Source organism: Ambystoma mexicanum, chromosome 7q, assembly GCF_040938575.1.
Source record: "Ambystoma mexicanum isolate Mex_15411 chromosome 7q, UKY_AmexF1_1, whole genome shotgun sequence".
NCBI lineage: Eukaryota > Metazoa > Chordata > Amphibia > Caudata > Ambystomatidae > Ambystoma > Ambystoma mexicanum.
The window spans coordinates 503,847,981-503,863,809 of record NC_090941.1 but is presented as its reverse complement, the minus strand read 5'-3'; the positions used below and the strand labels follow the sequence as shown (position 1 = coordinate 503,863,809).

At 51.5% G+C, this 15,829-nt stretch overlaps 1 protein-coding gene and 1 pseudogene across 3 annotated transcripts in view; one reads left to right on the top strand and one right to left on the bottom strand.

The window, feature by feature from the left end:
- Window positions 1-1,150, bottom strand: part of LOC138529055 (28S ribosomal RNA) — a 3,641-nt pseudogene extending 2,491 nt beyond the window's left edge.
- The window catches only part of RB1 (RB transcriptional corepressor 1), a 2,466,185-nt gene that overhangs the window by 1,283,460 nt on the left and 1,166,896 nt on the right, over window positions 1-15,829 (top strand). The gene's annotated exons all lie outside the window — the stretch shown is intronic.

Below are 15,829 nucleotides of genomic sequence, written 5' to 3'. Positions count from 1 at the left end.
TAAAACTGGGGTTTCCGTGCGCCAGCTATCCTGAGCGAAACTTCGGAGAGAACCAGCTACTATATCGGTCGATTAGTCTTTTGCCCCTATACCCAGGTCGGGTGACCAATTTACACATCAGGACTACTATGGACTGCCACCATCTCTCTGACGGAGCGGGCGAGACGGGTCGGTCGAGGTCCCACCGTAACAGGATGCCACTGCAATCGGCGAGCACCGGCCCTCAACATTACATCACAGGGTTTAATTCGGCCGTATGACTCGGGCACGTGTTATACTCCTTGGTCAGTGTTTCACCGACATCACCTCAGACCCCTGGCGCCCTTTGTGGGCCTCCCCGCCCGGCAGCGCAACGTGGTGGGGCGTATTGAGGGCAGTCCACCACAGTCTCATCAGGAGCCCTGTCTCCCGTCGCCACTCTAGCGACCCCCAAGAAGGGCCAGGATGGTTGCCGGATAAGGGCACGTTGGCGGTCTATCTCCCTCAGCCCCATGGACACAGCAAAACTGCTGTCAGGGGGCTGTAACACTCTCTGCTGGAGCAGAGAGCCACCTGCCCCCTGGGGCCTTCCCAGCCAGTCGTGGTGCACCGCTATAGAGGAAATGCGCCCTGCTGGGGCTGCATGTGCCCGGGCCGCAGACCCGCAAGGGCCTCCCCCGTTCCAGGTGACCAACCTGGCTGCCGTGTTGAATCCTGTGAGCGGACTGCACAGACCCCACCAGTTTACCTCAACTGTTTCACGCCCTCTTGAACTCTCTCTTCAAACTTCTCTTCAACTTTCCCTTACGGTACTTGTTGGCCATCAGTCTCGCGCCCGTATTTAGCCTTAGACAGAGTTTACCACATGCTTTGAGCTGCATTCCCAAGCAACCGGACTCCAAGAAGACCTGATCCCGGTATGAAAGAGGCCGCTATCGGCCTAACACCATCGGCGTGGTGAGACTCAATCAAAAGGACTTGAGCCCCCTGTGCAATGCCAGGTAGTCGGTCTTCTGTACGCCACATTTCCCAGGCCTGCCGCTGAATGGGGATTCGGCGCTGGGCTCTTCCCTTTTCACTGGCTGTTACGGAGGGAATCCTGGTTAGTTTCTTTTCCTCTGCTTAGTAATATGCTTAAATTCAGAAGGTCACCACATCTAATTGGAGGCCGTGGTCGGGGAGCACAAAGCTCAGGGCAGCTGGCCTTAGGCCTGTACGGGGGGTTGCCCCAGCCCTGTGCCTCTGGCGCAGGCGAGTGTGCTCTGTCCCAATCTGCGACAGAAGCCCACATGGTCACGAGGTCCGCGCTCCATGGTCATCCTGCGCCGGCAGCCATGGGACAACAAAGACAGCCACACACGGCACGGCCAGATGCCCCGGGGTAGGGTAAAGTTGCGCCGGGATTTTTTAAAGCCTGCTGCTGCCGCCACCACATCCGGGGCGCGCCGGCCACCCGGCCCCCCCGAAACCAGCATGAGGTGGAGAAACTGGGGAGGCAAGTACGCGTTGGCAATGAGCTGGCGTGCCATATCCAAGGATCCAGCGACGGTGCTGATCGGGGTCTGACCTTAGGGGGACGAATGGAATGGGGTCCCTGTGACAGCCCCAGCCATGCCCCTGGGAGGAAACCCTGGGGCGATTGATGTACAAGCAACCCTCACAGGCGTAGCCCCGGGAAAAACCCAGGGCCACCTGGTGCATTCGAAGTGTTGATCAGTGTGTCACACTAATTCTCGCAGCTAGCTGCGTTCCTCATCGATGCACAAGTCGAGTGATCCACCGCCAAGAGTCGCATGCAACTTCTTTTTTGTTCTAGACGTCGGCCTGACCCTGCCTGTGCAGGAGAGGTCGGGGAGGCAGCGCCACCTGTGGCGGGACAGTCCAGCGCCCTGTCTAGCTAGGCCGAAACCATTGTGGTTTAAAAGAAAAAAATACAGGTGCTCCGCCTGGGAAGCCTGATCGCCACCTGCTGCAGCACAGCGCTTCCCAGGGGGATAGAGGTAGGCCACTTCGCCACCTGCCCATCCGGCCCCATCCATTCCTCCTTTCCGCTTCCCTTTTTGAGGTGGCTGGGATATGGACAGCGAGGTGGGCCAGAGACAGCACAGACAGGGGGTTGTGTGGGACCGCTAGAGTCTTCAAACACCAGCCCAGCCGCATAGGGCCCAACTCCAGGTACCTGGGCAAGAGGGAAGATCATCCACTGTGCTAGCGGGCCAGGCCATCGCTCGACCACAGATGTGGGCGGCTGGAACCTTGGCGTCCACCGTTGAGTAAGCCAGCTGCACCATGGCTCAGGGCTCATGCCTGGCGTGCCGGGCCCCTGTCTGCCTGGGGAGGTGCCCCTCGAGAGCAGTCGGGTTCCCCTCGGCTCCAGGCTGCCCCCACTCGGGGCCTCCCTGCTGATCGGGGTGTGCGCACCTGCTGGCAGGTCAGAGAGAGTAGTGCGCGCCCCCCGCCAGCACAGAGGTGGGCTGAGTAAGGAGAGGGGGCTGCATGGTTGGGGACATCCCCAGCAGGTTAACCCAACCCTGCCAGGCATCCCTGGCCATCTGCTGGGTCGCGGACCCCTCTCCCGTGGAAGGGAATCCCCACTCCCTGGAGCTTGGTGGACCACACTCACCGGACCGTTCTGCGAGAGATGCCCCGGGCTGTAGGTGTGCATGTCTGGGATGCAACCAAGGTCGGGCCCACGGCTCTCCCTCCCGCTGCTCCACTGTTAATGATCCTTCATGCCCCCACCCACAAGCAGATAACATTCACACTCAAATGCCCCATTTCTCCTTCCAAACGCATGTTCCAGATTCAAATGACACCTCCCTCCCGACCCACATGCCACCACCCCTCCATCAAAACCTACACAAAGACACCAACATCCGTCCCTCCATACCTACACCAAGATGCTCCACCCCTCAGAGACACACCCATATGCTTCACCTCTACCTCCAGACTCACACTGCGCCATTCGCCCTCTCTCTCTATACCCACACCCGTTTACCCCATCCCTTCGACACACACATGCTCCCACCACTCCAATAAACCAACATCCTTCTCTCAAGACAAACATACCCCATCCACACCCAGATACCCCCTTCCTTTCCACCAGAGTGCTCCAGCCCTGACCCACATGCTCCACCATTCCCTGACATGCCCCCATCATATGCCCTGTCCCTCCATTCCAGATCAACAATGCCCCCTCCGTTCCAGACTCCAAGATGCCCAATCCCTTCCTCAAGACCCCTACCGTGATGGCCCATGCTCCCTCCACACAGAAAGATGCCCCATCCGTCCTCTGACCAATGAGCCGCAATCCCTCCCTCCGAACCCACACCAATGTGCCCCATCCCTCCCTCCAGATGCACACCAATGAGTCCTATGCCTCCCTTCATACCAACAGCAATGTCCCCAACCCTCCCCCCACACCCATGTGCACCATCCCTTCCTCTCAGACCCACACCAATATGCCCATCACTCCCTCTCAGAACCACACCAAGATGCCCCATCCCTTCCTCAAGAGCAATACCTTAATGCCCCGTCCTCCCTCCACATAGCAAGATGCTCCTTCCCCTTGCATCAGATGCCCATGTGCCGATCCTGAATCACGTGCAGATAGCCCCAGCCAAACCCCTCTAAAACCACCCATCCTAGTATGCCCCCATCCCCTCCTTCCAGACCCACACCAATATGCGGCCATCTCTCCCCAGACCAATGTCCCCGTCCCTACCATCAAAACCACACCAATGTGCCCCACCACCTCACTCCAGAGGTACACCAAGATGCCCTGTCTCACTTCCCAACCCACACCTAGATAACCCATGCCACCCTCCAGACCCACTGTGCCCCATCTCCCCCTTCAGAAACACACCATCCCTCCGCCCAGAGCCACACCAATGTGCCCCATCACCTCCCTCCAGAGCCCCACCAATGTGCCCCATCAGCTCCCTCCAGAGCCCCACCAATGTGCCCCTTCCAACTGCCTAACCCACAGCTAGATGACCCATGCCATCCTACAGACCCACTGTGCCCCATCTCTCCCTCCAGAAACACACCCATGTGCACCATCCCTCCGCCCAGATCCACACCAATGTGCCCCCACCACCTCCCTCCAGACCCACACCAAGATGCCCCATCCCACTTCCCACCCCACACTTAGATGACCCATGCCACCCTCCAGACCCACTGTGCCCCATCTTTCCCTCCAGAAACACACCCATGTGCACCATCCCTCTGCCCAGATCCACACCAATGTACCACAACCCTCCCCCCAAACCCACACCACTGTCCCTATCCATCCCCCAGAGCCACACCACTATGTCCTATCCCTCCCCCAGACCCACACCAATGTGCCTCCTTTCTCCAGATCCACACTAATGTGCCCCATCCCCACACCATCATGCCCCTATCCAACCATTCAGACCCCACCAAGATGCCCTATCCTCCCTCCGAATAGCAAGATGCCCCTTCCCCCTTGCAACAGATACCTGTGTGCCAATCCCGAATCACACGCAGATAGCCCCAGCCAACCCCCTCTAAAACCACCCATTCTTATAATCACACCCTCATGAAACATTAAATCACTCCATTAGTCCCCGTTGATCAGTTAAACACCATCATACACTGTCTCCCTGTTCCTTTTCTTAGCCCTCCATACCTTTCATGTTGAATAGATGAGCATGATTTTTAAAGTACATGTAATTTCCCGCTCCCCTGTCTAAATCGGGTGTCTTGCAGGAACATTCACGGTATCCGGAAGAAAATTGCAATCTGGCAGCTAGAGCCTTGCCGCTCAGGACGCTCCAGGGTCTTGTAGAAACATTCCCGCCGTCCCAATGAAAATGCCCACCCCAAACGCTGCAAGCAAAAGGCTGGCAGGGTCCAGTTGCACTTGCACCGGCAGTAAGAGCGTTCATAATGCCTGCTCAGCCCCGGCCCGCTCACTGAACGTGCTCCGGAAGCGATTCACTGCTCCGGAAATCACACGGATGACATCAGAGTCACGTGAAGAAGAGGGGCGGGCTGTTGCTATGGTCCTTTTCTCGGATGGGAACTAGTCGCTACCCATGCAGTGTGTTGTGTACAGGCATACTATTACTGTTTAACGCATGTCTGTAATAGTTTACTTTATTTTATTTATAATGCGCATCCATGAACGCTACGGCGTGAGGCCTCAAACAAGACGAGACAAAACGAAAAGACAAATAGGTGCTTGCTGTGAAACGGTGTCTGCTACATTTTGAAATACACTTGGTTGGTTACTTCTATATAGTATGTACTCGTTTGTGACTTACCAAGGCACTTTACATGCACGGTTTATAGCACAACTGCATTAAGTTGGCTATGAATCTTTTAAGTGCCATGGCTAATACATGTTAGTGCTTTGAGCTAGCATTTTAACAAGCATGCTCTTCCAATCTAGAAAGACGCTCATGTGAGGTATCCAGCAAAATCGACTTTCTTCAGAGAAGAAAGCGCGTAGAGGATCATGTCTCGATTGTGCACTGTTCTCCCTCTGCTAGGAGGGCACTGCATGTTTGCATTGTTTCTCGCGGGTTCTGTGCGGGGAAAGGTTGCGAGTTGCCGGAAATGCTGCTTTGCAGCTGCCGCGAGAGCATTGATTCCTGCAGGTTTTCTGCTTCAATACTAAATAAATATGGTTCTCGTTATATCCCAGCGAGCTGTAAACTGGCTACCCGTCACCTTCTTAGACGATCTCGACGCACAGGCTTCTCATCTGTGGCATGAGCCAGTAGAAATAAAAGATGGCCTAGACACCAAACACCATCACGGCCAATGACTAAAGAAATGGACCATCCGTATTACTGAGCTCCATCTTGGAGCAGGAAACGTACCTGCGTCCATGCGGGAAATAAAAAGACATGCTGCTCTATAAATCACACCGTGTGCAGGCCGTTGTGTGATCCATAGAGCAGTGTCTGCCAAACGCGGAGCATCCATTTATATTGAAAAAATAAGAGATCTCAGGGGTTGCAACTGGGACCACAGGGGTCGATGTTGCGAACCCATCTCTGCTTCTGGACATGCCTTTCAAAGGGGAATTACTTTTTGGCCAGAAAGCAGACGACTCTTTGGAAAAGTTGAAAGAGTCAAAATTAGCCGCAAATTCGCTGGGCCTAGCTGCGCTGCCGGCCAAACCTGCCGCCAGCTTTGCCTCTATGGGCAGATTCTGTGCCTTAAGGCATGAAAGGTGCAGCTCCCAGAGGGCAGGCAGGGGCAGAGGCGTTCCTCGCACTCAGGAAGGGGCACAGGGGCTTCGAGAGGCCAGCAAGCAGCAGCGGCTCTGCCCTCTCAGCTGCTTTAATTTGCCCTCCCACCACTTACCTGTTGGGGGACGGTTGGAAGATCAATATCCCCAGTGGTAGATTACCTCTGATGCCTGGGCTCTACAGCTTGTTTGCTGGGGTTGGCTGCCCTTTTTAAGCAAACCTCCGGACAGACCTCCGCCTCTCCCAATCCCCCTTCAAACTGGAATTTGAATCTGGCTCTAACGTTCTTAATGGGGGTTCCGTCTGAGCCCATGCATTCCTGTTCACTACGTCTGCTATCCTTGAAGACCGCCTTTCTGGCTGCGATTACTTCAGCCAGGAGAGTTAGTGAACTTCAGGCCTGGTGTTGCAAGCCCCTGTTCTTTCGGGAAAAGGTTTCCCTCAAAGTAAGACCTGGTTTTCTTCCTAAAGTGGTATCTAAATACCACCTTTATCAGTCCATAGACCTACCGGTTTTCCCCCCCGAGTAAGAGGAGCGATTCCATCGCTTGGACCCCAAAAGAACCTTGAGCTTTTGTGTCGCTAGGACTTCTGAGTTCGCGGAAATCTGACCAGCTGTTCGTGGCCCATTCTTTGTTGCGCAAAGGTCTGCCTGTAACAAAGCAGGCTCTATTGCAGTGGATCATCATATGCATTGCAGAGTGCTGCCATCCTCAAGCAAAGAGCTTCTTTCAGGCATCAGGGCACACTCGACAAGAGGAGTATCGGCCTCTGCTGCCTTACAGAAGGGAGTCCCCATTAGGGACATTTGACGTGCGGACACTTGGTCATCCTTGCACACATTTACTAGACACTATTGTCTGGATGTTGCCCACAGGGCTGACACACATTTTGGTAGGGCAAAATCTGCTACTGTAACACTTTCGGCCCACCTCGGTCATCTTAACTGCTTGGGGAGTCTATCCGATGAGGAATCTGTGGGAGAAAAGCAATCCATTGATGGAGAAATTACTCAACGTAATTATCTTTCGAAGGGATTGTGTCCTCCGACGTATTCCTTATCTTAGATATATATCCTTCCAGCTCTGCTGGCCTCGGAAAATTTTTTCAGTAGAGGGCGCTGCGCGTCGACGTCCCTCGAGTCGATGTCCCTCGACAGCCGCCGTATTGACGCTCGACGTCATCCTGCCTATAAAGGCCGCGCGCAGCGTCCGTTGCTCAGTTCCGTTTTTCCGCGCTTCGTTGTGCCTCGGAACACCGTTGCTACAGTTCTCGTCAAGATAACGTATATAATAACTACTATTTACCTCGATATCGATGGCATCCTCCTCCGACCCGACGACCCCTCGGTCCGGTTTCAAAAAGTGCCGAGACTGCGGGAAGAAAATGTCGTTGACGGACCCTCACAGGGTCTGTTTGTGGTGTCTGGGAATCACGCACCAGAGTTCGGAGTGTGAGGAATGCCTTTCCATGACGGCGAAAGCCTTGAAGGAGCGTAGGGGGAAGCTCGAGAGAGGTAGGTCAACTTTAACTTCCTCGAAAGCTTCTTCGGTAGAGTCGAGACGTTCGTCTCCTCACCATAAAAAACACTCTCGATCTAGATCACGAAGTGGCTCCCACCACTCGTCGACATCGAGACACTCGAAGAAGAGACGTAGGAGATCCCCTTCGTCATCTTCGTCGAGTTCTCCTGAGAGAGTTCATTGCCCCACAAAACGCAGCTCGCAAGCTGAGTGGGAGGAATTCAGGAAAAAGATGCTAAGCGTCTTCGAGAAAGCGGCCTCGTCCCCCTCGAAGACAGCTGAGGGTGATACCCCGGGTAAAAAACCCAAAAAATCTAAACGCCGCGAGTCGCAGTACCCGGCGGAAAAGTCAACCCGAAAGCGCCTCGAGCCATCGGGAGATAAAGCATCATCGACGCCATCGTCGAAAACTCCTTCGAAACAGAGGTCGGCGCCATCGACGCCGTTGTCGAAGGATTCATCGGCGCATCAGTCGATCGAGTCGACGCCGACGTCGACGCCGATATCGACGCCGGTGAAGGAAAGAACCACGGCTACTCCACAGCCAACGGTTAGACAAAAGACCTCCGACTCGACGCCGAGAACGTCGACGTCGTTCTCGAGCAGGACTCCGATCCTTTCGAGTTCTTCGAGGCCTAGTACACATTTCTCGACGCTTTTCACGGCGCCTTCGAGTACTTTCACGTCGGTGTCGACGACATCGACGTTTTCAAGGCCTGTGATGATGGCTCCTTCTGCATTGGAAATGGGGTTTATACCATTCCAAAAACCAATGTATCCCCCTTTAACCTCGATTTTTGAGGAAAGGGAGGATTCAGACCAAGATATTGATTTACAGAGGACCACATCACCAGAGCCAGAGACTTTCGCCTCTGAGGAAGGAAGATTAAAAAATCTTCAGGATGCACTTCAGGAAGCTAGTGGCTTGGACACTTCTCCTGAAGCAGAATTTATCAAACCAGACCCAGGAGAACATGCGGAGACTCCATATAGAGCTCTGATGTCTAGAATCATAGAATTTATGGGTTGGTCTGCACCTTCTCCTGCCTTTCAGCAGGATGACCTCACTGACATACTGGACAAGGGCCCACAGGAGGATCCTGTGGTTCCATTTCACTCTGCTCTACAGAGAAGGATTTTGACAAACTGGGAAACGCCAGAAATTATCCCGGCAGTAAATAAAAAACTGTCAACAAAATACAGGGTGGCTAGTTCTGACCCTGAATATTTGTCAAAACACCCTACTCCTGAGAGCTTGGTTGTACAGGCTGCAACCTCATCAGGCAGCACATCTGCATACCCCACTGCTCCGCAGGATAGGGATGACAAAAAGTATGATGCCATGGCTAAGAAGGTTTTTTCTGCCTGTAGCATGGCGTTAAAGTCTATTAACGCGACCTGTACGCTCGCTAGGTTCAGCCACACCCTTTGGGAGTGCGCTTCATCAGCGGCTGACTGCCTCCAAGAAGGAGAGGAAAGGGACGCATTTTTAAACATCATCAGGGATGGTAAAGATGCGATGTGCGAGACCCTACAAACTGGCCTAGATTCTGCTGACAGTATCAGCAGGGCCATGGCGGCAAGTACCACAATCCGCAGGCATGCGTGGTTGAGGAAGTCTGGTTTTGCCTCTGACGTGCAGACCAGGCTTTTGAATATGCCCTTTGACGGTTCTACCCTCTTTGGAAAGAAGGCGGATGACAGTTTGGAGAAACTGCAAACGTCCAAGGCAGCAGCCAAGTCATTGGGAGCTGCTATCCGTCAGAATACCTTTCGTCCTTCGGGATCATCGTGGAGAGGACGGTCCTTTCGTTACTATTCCTCATATGGAAGGGGCAGGGGACGACCGGCTCAAAGAGGCCAAGGAAGATTTACCCGTGGTGGACGGGGTAGGGGAAAGAAAGCCGCACCCGCAGGAGCAGGAGCCACTTTACCTTCGGCAACTGCATCAGCCGCTTCAAAACCACTCTGAGGTCTCCCCTCACAGAACACCAGTAGGGGGCAGGTTAACTCACCATCTGACGGAATGGCAGGCTATTACGTCAGATGCTTGGGCTCTGGAGACAGTGGCCCAAGGTTACTGCCTGCCCTTCCTACATATCCCTCAGAGTCATCCACCGGGGAACAACCCTTTGAAGCTTCCAGATCCGCTCCTCTTGCAGGAGGTTTTAGACCTGCTAGAGAAAGGTGCCATAGAACTGGTACCTGTAGCGGAAAGGAACAAGGGTTGGTACTCCCCCTACTTCATAATACCGAAGAAGGACGGAGGACTGAGACCCATCTTAGACTTACGGGAATTGAACAAATTCCTCCGAAAGGACAAGTTCAAGATGGTGACTCTCTCTCAGATCCTTCAGGCCCTCCAGCTTCAGGACTGGTTGGTATCTCTAGACCTCCAGGACGCTTATTTCCATGTGCCGATCCATCCCAGGCACAGGAGATACCTGAGGTTCGCAATTGGCAGCTCTCATTATCAATTTCGAGTTCTGCCATTTGGGCTAACCTCCGCCCCGAGGGTCTTTACCAAGCTAATGTCGGTTGTGGCTGCAAGTCTAAGGAGGGAAGGGATTCATGTCTACCCTTACCTAGACGATTGGTTGATCAGAGCTGTATCTTCGGAACAGGCTCAGAGACAACTAGATTATGTTTGCCACTTCCTTCACAAGCTGGGCTTCTCCCTCAATTTAAAGAAGTCACAGATGATACCATCACAGAGACTCCAATTCATTGGAGCAGTCCTGGACACTTCCCTGGGAAAAGCCTTGCCACCAGAGGTGAGGGCTCGAGATATTCTGCAGATGGTCATCAGATTTCAGAATGCCCAATATCTCCCAGCCTACGACTTTCTGAGGTTGCTAGGCCTCATGGCATCCTGCATATTCCTCGTGCCGGAGGCTCGCCTGAGAATGAGATCCCTCCAGTGGGCACTGAGAACTCAGTGGTCACAGTTCTCAGGAAGGATGACAGATCTCCTTCGGATCCCGGTCAAAGTAGCCCGAGACCTTCAGTGGTGGGCCTGTCGGGAGAACATCCTGAAAGGAGAAATGTTTTGGCAACCATGGCCGGAGATAACAGTAGTCACGGATGCCTCACTCACGGGGTGGGGAGCTCACGCCAACGACTTGACCATCAGCGGTCGTTGGTCTCCATCGGAGTCCAGACTACATATCAACCTGTTGGAGCTGAGAGCCATCAGACTAGCGCTGAAGGCTTTTCTGCCGTCTGTACGGGGAAGAAACGTCCTAATAATGACGGACAATACAGTGGCCATGCACTACCTCAACAAAAGAGGAGGCGTAGGCTCACTACCACTGTGCAGAGAGGCGATGCAGCTCTGGTTTTGGGCAATTCAGGAAGGAATCTCTCTATCGGCAATTCACCTAGCCGGAGAGAAGAACTTGACAGCGGACGCTCTGAGCAGGCAGAGCACAGTCTCTCACGAGTGGGAGATAGCTCAGGAAGTCCTTCAAGAGATCTTCGCCCTTTGGGGAACCCCTCAAGTGGATCTGTTCGCCACCAGTATCAACAGGAAGTGCGACAGATTTTGCTCAAGGGAATTTCCCCCGAGAGGAGCTCTAGGAGATGCGTTCGTAGTGGACTGGGAGTTCCCACTTCTGTACGCGTTCCCTCCGGTCCCTGTCATTCCTCAAATGATCAGGAGGTTGAGAAGGTTTCGGAAGACCATGATCCTAATTGCCCCGGATTGGGCCAGGAGAACGTGGTACCCGGACCTTCTAGACATGTCCATCTGCCCTCCAATTCGACTGCCATACAGAGAGGATCTTCTCTCGCAGAAGGAAGGTCAGGTTCTCCATCCAGCCATCAAGACCCTCAACCTTCACGCTTGGTGTCTGAAAGGTTGAGGTACAAGGATTGGGACCTTCCGGATGATGTTATGGAGGTGTTGCTTTCGGCCAGAAGGCCGGCAACTAAAACTCTATACCGCTGCCGTTGGAACAAATTTTGCAGCTGGTGCAGAGAAAAGAATATTGAACCCTTTTCTTGTGGTACACCTATGGTGTTGTCATTCTTACTTTACCTGGCTAATTCAGGCCTACAGGTTGGCACAATTAAGGGCTATCTCGCAGCGCTATCAATCTTTAAGCGCACTGCAGAGGAGCCTTCATACTTCAAAATTCCATTGGTAATACAATACCTAAAAGGATTAACTAATGTTTATCCCCCGAAACCTTTTCAAGTTCCCTTATGGGATTTAAACCTAATTTTAAACTTCCTAAAGGGTGCCCCTTTTGAACCACTACACTCTTGTTCATTGAAGCTTCTCACCCTCAAAACTGTTTTGCTAATAGCATTGACATCTGCTAGAAGGGTTAGCGAGTTGCAAGCCTTATCGTGTAAACCTCCACATACAATCTTTTACAAGGACAAAGTTGTTCTTCAGGTGAAGCCTAACTTCCTCCCGAAGGTAGTCTCGGAGTTTCACATCACTCAGAAGATTATATTACCTTCTTTCTACCCTCCTCCTCATCCGGGGAAGGAGGAAGAGAGACTGCACAGGCTGGACCCTAAGCGAGCCTTGAGCTTCTATATCAGCAGATTGGCTAAGATCAGACAAGCAGACCAACTCTTTGTAGGTTATGCAGGACATAAGTTGGGCCTTCCAATAACAAAACAAACCATCTCCAGATGGATTATTTTAGCCATTCTGGAGTGCTACAAATTGGCAGGAAAGGAGCCTCCTCAAAATCTAAGGGCTCATTCTACCAGGGGTATCGCAACATCCTCAGCCCTTCAAAGAGGGGTGCCAATTCGAGATATATGTGCGGCTGCCACATGGTCGTCCGCACATACATTTACCAAATTCTATAGCCTGGATTCCTCCTCTAGTCAAGAAACTAGATTCGGCAAGGCTGTGTTACACTCTGTCCATTCTGGAAGGGTAACATAACTTTTATTACTCCCGCCTCCAGTCACAATACCACTGCTATGGGAGTCTATCTAAGATAAGGAATACGTCGGAGGACACAATCCCTTCGAAGAACTAGTTACTCTTACCTTGTAACGTTCTTTCGATGGGATGTTCCTCCGACGTATTCCTTATCGACCCTCCCATCCATCCCCGCAGTATGACTTCCTGTGGGTTTGCAGCCTATGCTCCTTCAAGGTGATTAGTCTAATCCAAAAACATTACTGGGGACTACAAAACGGAACTGAGCAACGGACGCTGCGCGCGGCCTTTATAGGCAGGATGACGTCGAGCGTCAATACGGCGGCTGTCGAGGGACATCGACTCGAGGGACGTCGACGCGCAGCGCCCTCTACTGAAAAAATTTTCCGAGGCCAGCAGAGCTGGAAGGATATATATCTAAGATAAGGAATACGTCGGAGGAACATCCCATCGAAAGAACGTTACAAGGTAAGAGTAACTAGTTCTTCTATGGATTCTTCTGAAGATTCCTCATCGCTACTTCCGTCCATCTCTGCTCAAAGTTCTTATGGCCTGGCGCACCTATCGCAGCGAAGAGACACCTGATGATGGCTCTGATATGACCTCTCCTATCTGGCTAGTCGTTTGATTTAAAAAAGATTAAAAAATAAATATAATAATAATAATTCCATTGATTCTAGGGGGGGGGAGCCCTTTTCCAAGCTTTTTCATTTCTGGGATGTTTCCCTTTTTAAAACAATTTGTAGGCTGTTTAGCCTTGTCTCTCATTGTTTACTCTGCATTGTTCAAGCACAGGGGAAAAGGGGGGGGGACTCGGATATGGGGCGTGGTCGAGCAGTATATGTACGACGCCTGATGTGAAATCTGGAGCCGATGATCGAGTGCCAAGCAAGACAGATCGACAGCCGAGTCGAGGTACACTACACCCCCTGTCTACGTTTTCCAAAGCAGCAGAGCTGGATGAGTATATCTATGAAATGAGGAATCTGCGGCAGAACAATCCATAGAAAGGTCATTACAGTGAGTTCTTTCTCCTTCTTCCTTCTGAAGGTGGTCTGTGATTACCATCTCTCTCAAAAAATCAATCTTCCTGTCTTCTTTCCTCTGCCTCATTCTTCCACGGCAGTGCAGTGTTTCCATTGGCTGAATCAGGTGCAGGCCAAACATTCTCCGACTCTCTGACAAGGTAGAGTAGGATTGATGGTCAACCTTTCATTAGTTGTGCGGGGCCTGAGCTTGCAGGGCTGTTACCAAACAGACCCTGTTTGATGGATGATTCTCTGAATCTTGGAATTATATGATCTGTCCAGAGGTCCCTGCATGTTTCGGGGCTCACGCCACCAGAGGGTAGCCGCCACCTCGCCTCTGCAATGATGCGCGGTGCCTGTTGGATATTTGCCAAGCAGCTACATGGGCTTCCTTGCACACGTATGGTAAGCATTACTGCTTGAATTCCATGTCTGGTCAGAACGCTCATTTTGGCAGGGCTGTCATTCAGAGTTTTCTGTTTTTAAGTGGTGTCCTTGCTACCCTCCCTCCTCCAGGTCATTGTGCTGCTTTGGGAGTCTATTAGAGATGAGGAATACATCGGAGGTAGGAGTCTATTAGAAGAACATATTACTCACTTTTCAGTCATTTTCTTTCTGATGTTTCTTCATCGCCCTCCCAACCTACCCGCCCCCTGTGGTATGTAGTACACCTTAGTTCTGCGGTTCCTCAGCATCAGAGCGCTAGAAAAAAAGGATGGAACAGAGGTCAATGGGCATGATGGCTCTATATATACTGGTCCCAATGTCATATCTGGCACCTAGAGTTACTGGGAAAAGCAGCGATGCCCCTCCTGCCCCCCTGGTGGCAGAAATGTTTTCAAATAGCAGCTGCATTGGGAGAGGGATATCATAGATGTGAAATCCGTGGGAGGAACTTCCATCAGAAAGAACATTACCGAGATGTAAGTAATTGGTTGTTCTCCTCTTTCTGCACAAGTTGCTGTCCACGTACTGGGTATGATTGTTTTCAGTGAAGGAACTGCAGAATATGATAGAAATGCTTTTCTTGGTAAGTGTTTGCTAGAAGAGACACCTTTGTTGTTCCCCGTTATTCCAGAACTGCCAACCTCAACAGAGGCGCTTCCAGAGTAAAATTCCCAAGAATTGAACTTTGAGACATCTGGAAAATACCTCCTCAGTTCCTCAGAGATGTAGCAGAAAGGAGAGCTTCCCGTCTGTTCTCCAACCCAGGCCTCCGGGAGGCTCCAGACACCCTCTCTCCTATTTCGACAGATGATGCTTAAATAACATATATCATCTGCATTGTCGAAAATCTGCCACTCCTTCCAAGCATCACTCTTTACAAGCATCAGAAGAACTGTTTTGCAGGAGTGCAAGAATCTCGAAAGCCACCTTACCAAAGTAATGGGGAAGGTACTACCCTTGCCAAGGATTTAGGATAAGTGTGTACTGACAATAAATGTTGGCTCGTCTTTCCACAGCTTTGCTGGCAAAACTATAGTATTTAGATGAAGAGCCTGCACCAGTCCACATGGAGAAGAAGGTGGAGTCCTATCTTGAAAGATTCAATGCTGCTGCTGTCAACTCTGTGGTAATCCATAAAATGAAGCACACGTCTGCTTTTTAAACCACTCTGTGGAGCTGGTGATATTCTCATGCGATCTATGAATTTTACTTGTGGTAGCAAATCCTCGAGTTCTTCTGTTGCCACCTCTGGACGATTGCTTCGCATGGTCTATAGCCATGAACTTGATCTCCATCCTATGTTCCAGTTGAGGCATCTCATTCCAATTAAGCAAAAGTGGTAATATCAAGTCCTTGCTACCGATTCTGCAAAGGTGTTCTGTATTCTCACACAAAGTTTTCATATCGTTCTGCCAATTTTTATTTTCTTACAAACAGTGAGGACATACTGCATATTTAGTGCGGCAGTTCATAAATCGTCTAATTTCAATCTTATCATTCCCAATAGTCTGCATTACTTCTGTTTTGTCAAGTGCATATTGACACGTTAACACTGAACACGTTTAAAGAATCCTCTAATTTGTTGTCCTTGTGGTATACAATTCTTTTTTTAGTAGTTGAAGTGCCAACCCTTCTGACGGATAGAGATTTGAAGAAAACAGATGCCTTAGCCAAGAAAATATTTTGCCTCTGGGAGCATGGCACCAAACAGGGTCAAAG